This window comes from Pongo pygmaeus, chromosome 12 (genome assembly GCF_028885625.2).
Source record: "Pongo pygmaeus isolate AG05252 chromosome 12, NHGRI_mPonPyg2-v2.0_pri, whole genome shotgun sequence".
Classification (NCBI taxonomy): Eukaryota; Metazoa; Chordata; class Mammalia; order Primates; family Hominidae; genus Pongo; species Pongo pygmaeus.
Window position 1 is genome coordinate 85147008 of NC_072385.2, and position 7974 is coordinate 85154981.

Below are 7974 nucleotides of genomic sequence, written 5' to 3' on the forward strand. Positions count from 1 at the left end.
ATCATCTCATATAGTTAAGAAAAAGACATTAAAGCATTAAGTAAAATCTATACTGTCATGATATAATTTTTACCTTGTTAAAAAATATTAAGAATAGAGCAAAGTTCTTAATTTAATAAAGACTACCTACTGAAACCTTAAGCAAAGTTCACGCTTAATGGAGAAACTTTAAGAGCAGTTAGAGTTAAAGACAGTAAGAAGACAAGGGTGCCTGTCATCACAGTTCTATTGAACACTGTATTGGACCATCTACCCCAATGCAATAAGGTAAGAAAAAGATGTAGGAGTCACAGAAGTGGAAAAGATAAATTATCATTGTTTTATGATTGTCTATATAGAAAATTCAAGAATTATCTATATGCAGACTATTAGAACTAATAAGAGAATCAGCTGGGATGCTGGGCTAAAAAACAAAATTCAAAAATCAGCAATGTTTGTTTCTGTGGGCCAGCAAGTAAACTAGAGAATATACTAGGACAAAAGATATTGTTTAAAATATCAACCAAATCTATAAGAAATAAATACAGCAAAAGTTGTAGAAGACATTTACAGGGGAAATCACCAGTAATCGTTCACCTGAATAGAAGGAGAAGATAGGAAGACCCAGCATTGTAAAGATGTCAGTATTAATTGAATGCAATTGCAAAGAGAATCTCAACAGGATTTTCTGTGTGTGTGCAACTAGACAAACTAACATTTGTATAAATTGGTCAAATCCAAGATGGCCCAGAAATTCTGAAAAAAAAAAAAAAGTAATAATAGCTAACAATTTTTGTGTTCTTCCTTATATAGCAGGTACTATTCTAATATTTTCTTTTTTCTTTTTTTCTTTTTTCTTTTTTTTTTTTTTTTAAGATGGCATCTCACTCTGTCACCCAGGCTGGAGTGCAATGGCATGATCTCGGCTCACTGCAACCTCCGCCTCCCAGGTTCAAGCTATTCTCCTGCCTCAACCTCCCGAGTAGCTGGGATTATAGGCACCCGCCACCACACTCGGCTAATTTTTGTATTTTTAGTAAAGATGGGGTTTTACCATGTTGGCGAGGCTGGTCTCAAACTTTTAACCTCAGGTGATCTGCCCACCTTGGCCTCCCAAAGTGCTGGGATTACAGGCGTGAGCCACCACGCCTGGCCTATTCTGACATTTTCATGCACTATCTCTTCACAATATCTTTGTAATAGATACTATCATTATTTATATTTCATAGATGAGGAGACTGAGAGAAATTGGCAACTTGCCCAAGGTCACACAGCTCACTGGGTAATCACAAATCCTCACAAATTTGTTTTTTAGGTTTTTTTATTTATTTTTTGAGACAGGGTGTCGCTCTGTCACCCAGGCTGGAGTGCAGTGGCCTGATCTCAGCTCATTGTAACCTCTACCTCCCCAGCTCAAGTGATCCTCCCATCTCAGCCTCCCAAGTAGCTGGGATCACAGGGCACACCACCATGCCCAGCTAATTTTTATATTTTTTTGTAGAGGCAGGGTCTCATCCTTGTTGCCCAGGCTGGTCTCAAACTCCTGAGCTCAAGCGATCAGCCCGCCTTAGCCTCCCAAAGTGCTGGGATTACAGGCATGAACCACCGTGCCCAGCTACACAAATTTGTGTAATCACAAATGCTCACTGACTGCTGAGTAGGATAAAATTTTCTAAATCCATACCTAGACATACCTGTGGAACATTTTAGAGAAAATTTTAAAAGCTACCAGGGAGAAGGCAGATTATAATAAAATGACAATCATTTGTGATCAGACTTCTTGTCCTGACCTCAGGTGATGCCCCCGCATCGGCCTCCCAAAGTGCTGAGATTACAGGCATGAGCCACCGCTCCCAGCTGAAAGCCTTCTTCTTAAGGCATGTTTGTTATGTGATGGGCCAGGGGCTCTAAGAATGCTGATCCTTCTGGGGATCTCAAGGTACCTTCCACAAAGAGAATGGATGAGTGATCCCCAGGAGCTGCTTGCCTGTGAGGGGACATGGTAGTACAGGATGTGGGCATTTTTTCCCAGAGCTCTCCCCAGAATCACTCACACTAAATATTTCCATCTCACCCAATCTGTCAAACTCACCAATGCATGGGATCATCCACATAGGCAAGCTTTCGAAAGATAATTTATTGTTGTGCTTTCATAGTAATAAGCATCCAGCAATGAGGTTTTTTTTTTCTCTCTCTTTCTTATTCCATGGTAAACCCTTGACTTACCCTGACATTCCATGTAACACACAGGTACATTTAAGCCTGGGTGCTTTCCCTGGGTCTTTCTACCCATCACACTCTCCTGACGCTGCAAAGAACAATGACACCCTGTAATCTGCAGAGCTCTGAAGACATAATTTGCCTGATCTACTTTAAAAATCTTTCCTTGTACTGAGGACTGCTCCAGAATCCCATAAGGTTCCTGGAATTCCAGGCTGGCCAGGAAGCCTCCATGGAATTCTGGATTCTTCTTGTGAGTAGAGCTGGTTTGCAAGGAAGGGGTGAGCTACCTCTAAATCTGGAGCAGTTACCAAAGACTTCTAAAGAGAAGTGACTGGGGGAGCTGGAAGAGATGGGAGGCATTTTACATTTTACATATCAGTGTGTTTTTGTTTCTGTCTGTCTCCCTCCTCTCCCCCGCTTAGGAGACAGGGTCTCGCTCTGTTGCCGAGGCTGGAGTGCAGTAGCGTGACCATAGCTCACTGAAGCCTCCATCTCCTAGGCTCAGGTGATCCTCCCAGCTCAGCCTCCTGAGTACTTAGGACTCAGGCATGTGCAACCATGCCTAACTAATTTGTGCCACTTAGTCTTGAACTCCTGGGCTCAAATGATCCTTCCACCTCAGCCTCCCACAGTGCTGAGATTACAGGCATGAGCCACTGTGCCCATCAGTTCTTACTAAAGCATGAAACATTTTCCCTTTCCTTTTCTACTTATTCTTTATAATTAAAATAATAATAATACCTGTGTAGGGAGATGGTAGACAGCAGTGATAGAGATGCATAGACTTTAGCCACCAACCTGAATTCAACACTTGATTCCAGCACTTAGTGGCTGTGTGACCTTGGATGAGTTACCCTTCTGGTTCTAGTTTCTGAAACTCCATAATGAAAATAATAGTAATATTTATCTCAAAGAGTTTTCAAGTGAAATACCATATGTAAGTGCTTAGTTCTCAGTAAATGTTAGCTATTATTACTATAAAGTTGAGAAATACAAGTACAAAGAAAATAAAAAAACAGCTATACTCTCACCATCCATTTTGATGCACATAATTCCAGTATTTTCTGGATGTATTTTCGAAGAGTAAAATTATAGTGCTTTCTATTTTATAACTTGCTTTTAAAAATTAACCCCAGGCCGGGTGCAGTGGCTCACACCTATAATCTCAGCACTTTGGGAGGCTGAGGCGGGTGGATCACCTGAGGTCGGGAGTTCAAGACCAGCCTGACCAACATGGAGAAACCCCATCTCTACTAAAAATACAAAATTAGCCGGGCATGGTGGCACATGCCTGTAATCCCAGGTACTCAGGTGGCTAAAGCAGGAGAATCGCTTGAACCCAGGAGGTGGAGGTTGCGATAAGCCGAGATCACGCCATTGCACTCCAGCCTCGGCAACGAGAGCAAAACTTTGTCTCAAAAAAAAAAAAAAAAAGTCCTATGTAATTCAACATTCTTATACAACAAGATTTTAAAAGGCCACAGAGTATTCCTTTGGGTTATTTTACATCTTTTTTCTCTTCTTTTTTTTGAGACGGAGTTTTGCTCTTGTTGCCCAGGCTCGAGTGCAGTGGCACGATCTTGGCTCCCTGCAACCTCCGCCTCAGCCTCCCGAGTAGCTGAGATTATAGGTGCCTGCCACCACACCCAGCTAATTTTCTATATTTTTAGTAGAGACAGGGTTTCATCATGCTGGCCAGGCTGGTATCGAACTTCTGACCTCAGGTGATCCACCCACTGTGGCCTCCCAAAATGTTGGGATTACAGGCGTGAGCCACTGAGCCTGGCCTACATCTTTTTTTTTTTTTCCTTTTCTGAGACTGAGTCTCGCTCTGTCGCCCAGGCTGAAGTGCAGTGGTGCAGTCTCGGCTCACTGCAACCTCCGCCTCCCAGGTTCAAGTGATTCTCCCGCCTCAGCCTCCCGAGTAGGTGGGATTATAGGTGCCTGCCACCATGCCCACCTAATTTTTGTATTTTTAGTAAAGACGGGGTTTCACTATGTTGGCCAGGCTGGTCTCGAACTCCTGACTTCATGATCTGCCCGCCTCGGCCTCCCCAAGTGCTGGGATTACAGGCGGAAGCCACCACGCCCGGCCCATCTTTTTTTTTTTTTAAGAGATGGGGTCTCACTTTGTTGCCCAGTCTGGTCTTAACTCCTAGCCTCAAGTGATCCTCTGGCCTCCACTTCCCACAGTTCTAGGGTTACAGGCATGAATCACCACACCAAGCACTTCACAGGCATGAGCCACTGTGCCTGGCCTTTTCCTTTTTTATTTACCTGTATCATTTTGCTTCTTCACCACCTCTGCCTTCCTTGCTCTCCACTGGTCCCACACTTCATGTATTGATATTTCCAACTCATCTGACCTGTCCAGATGATCAGTGGCTGCTTTCTGTGGCTGTCTGGGGATGTAGCCTTCATCTCACCATCCAGATCACCTGCTCCTTATGTCCAGGCCCCCGTGGCCTTCATTGCATCCCCAGCCTCTCCTCGGACTGCTAGGCAGACTCTTGTGCCCGTGGCAAACCATCCAGTCTAACAATATTTCATGAGGTAATGCAAAAGCTGGACAAGGCAGAAAGGCAACTTTTCTCTAAACAGTATAAGGTTGACTTGCAGGATATTAAATGCACTATTAAAAATTCTCAGGAAGAGGAAGAGACTGAAGATTTTTATCTGAGCACAGTACATTGTTTTTCTAAGCAACAGGGCCAAACAAGCTCAGAATTTATGGACTTACTTTTTTTTGGTTTTTTTTTTTTTTTGGACTTACTTTTTGAATGGAAGTCACAGTCACAACACTTGCCTATCAATTATTTTTTTTTATTTTTTTATTTTTTAGACAGAGTCTTGCTCTGTCGCCCAGGATGGAGTGCAGTGGTGCGATCTCGGCTCACTGCAACCTCCGCCTCCCAGGTTCAAATGATTCTTCTGCCTCAACCTCCCGAGTAGCTGGGAATTACAGGTTCCCACCACCTGGCCCAGCTAGCTTTTGTATTTTTAATAGAGATGGGGTTTCATCAGGTTGGCCAGGCTGGTCTCGAACTCCTGACCTCAAGTGATCTGCCCACCCCAGCCTCCCAAAGTGCTGGGATTACAGGCATGAGCCCCCATGCCCTGCCTTAATGATGTTTTGAGACCACAATAAAACCTAACTGATTCATACCAATGGGGAACTGTCAAACTGAATCAGTGGAGAGAAGTGAATTACATCCTTTCTAACATAAACTCTTTTATTTCCAGTAGAATTCAAATAAAATAAAATCTTTATTTCCAAATGGTTCAATACTTGGACCTGTTTTTTAAGGGGTTGTTCAGAATCTGATCTACTACATTTGTTACAACCACATTTATTGTTTGTATGAAAACAGGAATGGCTAAAGTTTTGAGAAGTGTGTTCTTCCTAAAAACGTAAAACACTCAACATCCCCCAGCAACCATCCTCACACAGTTCGCTCCTTGGTAGAGCTTTCTCTTCCCAGATCATGTGGAAGAAAACCCCAGCTCAGGCTGCTCCCGGCTGCTCTGGTTCTGAGTGAGTGTGCAGAGGTTTGCAATATCAACCCAGTTCAAGCCCTGAAAAATCTCTCCAGACTCCAGACTTGATCTGTCCAGACCCATCCGAGAATTAACAGGCTCCCCATCGTGCCCAGAGAAGCAAGCCTGTCATGGAAACACTGATTCAACCATAATAACTACTGACAGAAAAACCACACAAATGAACTAAACAATTCTTCCATCCAATCAGAGTCCAGGGGAGTCCATAGCTTCAGGATTAAAATAAGTAGGGCTGTTTTTATTATGTGGTCCAGCTCGTTTGAGCCTCTCCCATTGCCTTGTTTTCACAGCTCCCTTTTATGAGAAAGAAAGTGGGGGTGGGGGAGTTGGGAGGGAGACTAGAGCTATGCAGACGGGAATGCCAGGCTGGGAATACCAACAAACAGTGTGGTGCACGTCAGGCAAATTAAAACTTCTAGCCTGGAGGAGGCTGTAATCGTGTTTGCGGTTAGTCTGAAAACAAGCTACACTGAACTTCTATCTCCCAGGAAAACAGTCGAGTGTGGACTGAAGTCAAAAATGAGTATTTGTAGCAAGCATTCTCTCTCTTCCGTTTGTTTATTTTCTTCCTTCTTCTGTCTTTAGATATTAGAAACGCTAATTACATGAAGTATCATTATTATTCGAAGAAAGCACAGTTAGAAGGGTTAAAAATAAAAAGATGCCAAACCAACAGAAGCAGTACAATCCTAACGAGGAATATATTTTAATTTTTGCCTGTACCCACGAGGTTCACTTTGTGGGTCCAAGGGACCCAACCCCAATACCCAGTGAATGGTCATACCTGCAGGAAATATTTGGGCCAGTGTGGTGGCCCCCGCGGCTGTGGCCCCGTGGCCCGACTCCTTGCCTTCCAGGGCAGGAGGGGACTCCGGGCTGCAGGCACCGGCTGAGGTCCGAGCTGAGGTACCAGGGAGCGGGGAGGGGCAGCAGCCCAAATAACAGCAGTCAGAAGGAGGAGGGAGTCCGGGAGCGGGAGAGAGACACAGAGGCCCCGAGGGAGGCGTGAAAGGCGCAAAGCTGGTGGCCCGGGTCCGAGAGGTCGAGGGGCCGCGCGCGGGTGAGAAAGAGCCCCGGCCCCCGCCCACGGAACTGAGTCGATATTCCTTTTTCTGCTGTTTGAGTTTTCTCTTTAGAGTCGGACCCCGGTCCCAGCAGCAGTCTCAGAATAGAGGGGAGCCGAGGAGTCCCTGCCGGGGGGCCACCCCTCTGCGGGCCCCAGGGCGCCGCTGGGGGCGGCCAGGGCGGGCGCGGGGAGACGGGGAGGCGCCGAGCGGCCCTGGAGATGCCCGCGTCCTGGGGCGCCCGCAAACTTTCCCAGAGACGGCGGGAGGCCCCACCCTGGAGAGGGGGGTCCCAGGCCTCCCGTCTCTGTCCCCCGGGGCTGGTCACTCACCGGCAGTGTGGTTGGGGCTCCGATTCTGGCCGCAGCCATCCACACCAGGAGGAGGGGGAGGAGGAGGGGGAAGAGGAGGGGGAGGAGGGCCCGGGGCCGCCGAGTGGAGGGCGGGGAGGGGCGGCCGCGGCGCAGTGACTCCTCCCGCTCCCGCCCCAGCCCCTCCTCCCCTGCTGAGCCTCCCTTCTCTCTTCACGCCTTCTTTCTCACCCCGAATCCCCCAAAGTTTTTCTGGTGTCCGACGCTCCATTTCTCTTCCCTCCAGCGCATCTTCTGTCCCCGAGTCTCCAGCCTCCCAGAGGAGCGGAGACCGCTCCCTTCTGCAAAAGTCGGGGGGCTGGGGGGGTAAGTATATGAGTTACGTTTCGATGCCCTCTTGAAGCAGATAGCTTGGACCCTTGGAAGGTCTGAAGCCACCCAGCACCCCCAGACCTTGTCCTCACCTCTGGGTGGGGATGATGGAGGGCCTTTGCGGTCGTGCTTTCTAAGTTGCTTCAGGGAGTTTTGTTTTGTTTTGTATCCCCCGCCTCACCCCACTCCCCACCCCCACCCCCCACCCCCCACCCTGTAATTAGGAGAACTAAAGAATTACTTTTGAAAGGTAAAGATGAAGCCCCACCTTCCTGGGCGAATCAATCACAGCAGGAGGAAGGACACAAGATAGCTCAGTGAGGGCCAAGCTATGGGGGTGGGGAGGAGGTAAACGCGTCCAGATGCCTCCTCTGTGCTGCCTCAAGAGTGCATGGAGAGGCAGAAGGGGCGTTGTCCTCCCAGGAAAGGCTGGAGGGTGGCTCGTAGTCCCTACTCCATCACCCGCT

The 7974-nt window shown here is 47.1% G+C and overlaps 1 protein-coding gene across 7 annotated transcripts in view; it reads right to left on the bottom strand.

The window, feature by feature from the left end:
• Window positions 1-7636, bottom strand: part of STON1 (stonin 1) — a 65465-nt gene extending 57829 nt beyond the window's left edge. For 3 of the 7 annotated variants that reach the window (XR_010123251.1, XM_063649387.1, XM_063649388.1), the window contains exon 1: window positions 7157-7636. The gene's annotated coding sequence lies outside the window, so the exon portion shown is untranslated. Of the gene's footprint in view, window positions 1-6544 lie in introns of all 7 variants that reach the window. The other 4 variants (XM_054474740.2, XM_063649385.1, XM_054474736.2 and 1 more) reach the window with 4 other exon arrangements.
• Window positions 7637-7974: the final 338 nt, after the last annotated feature.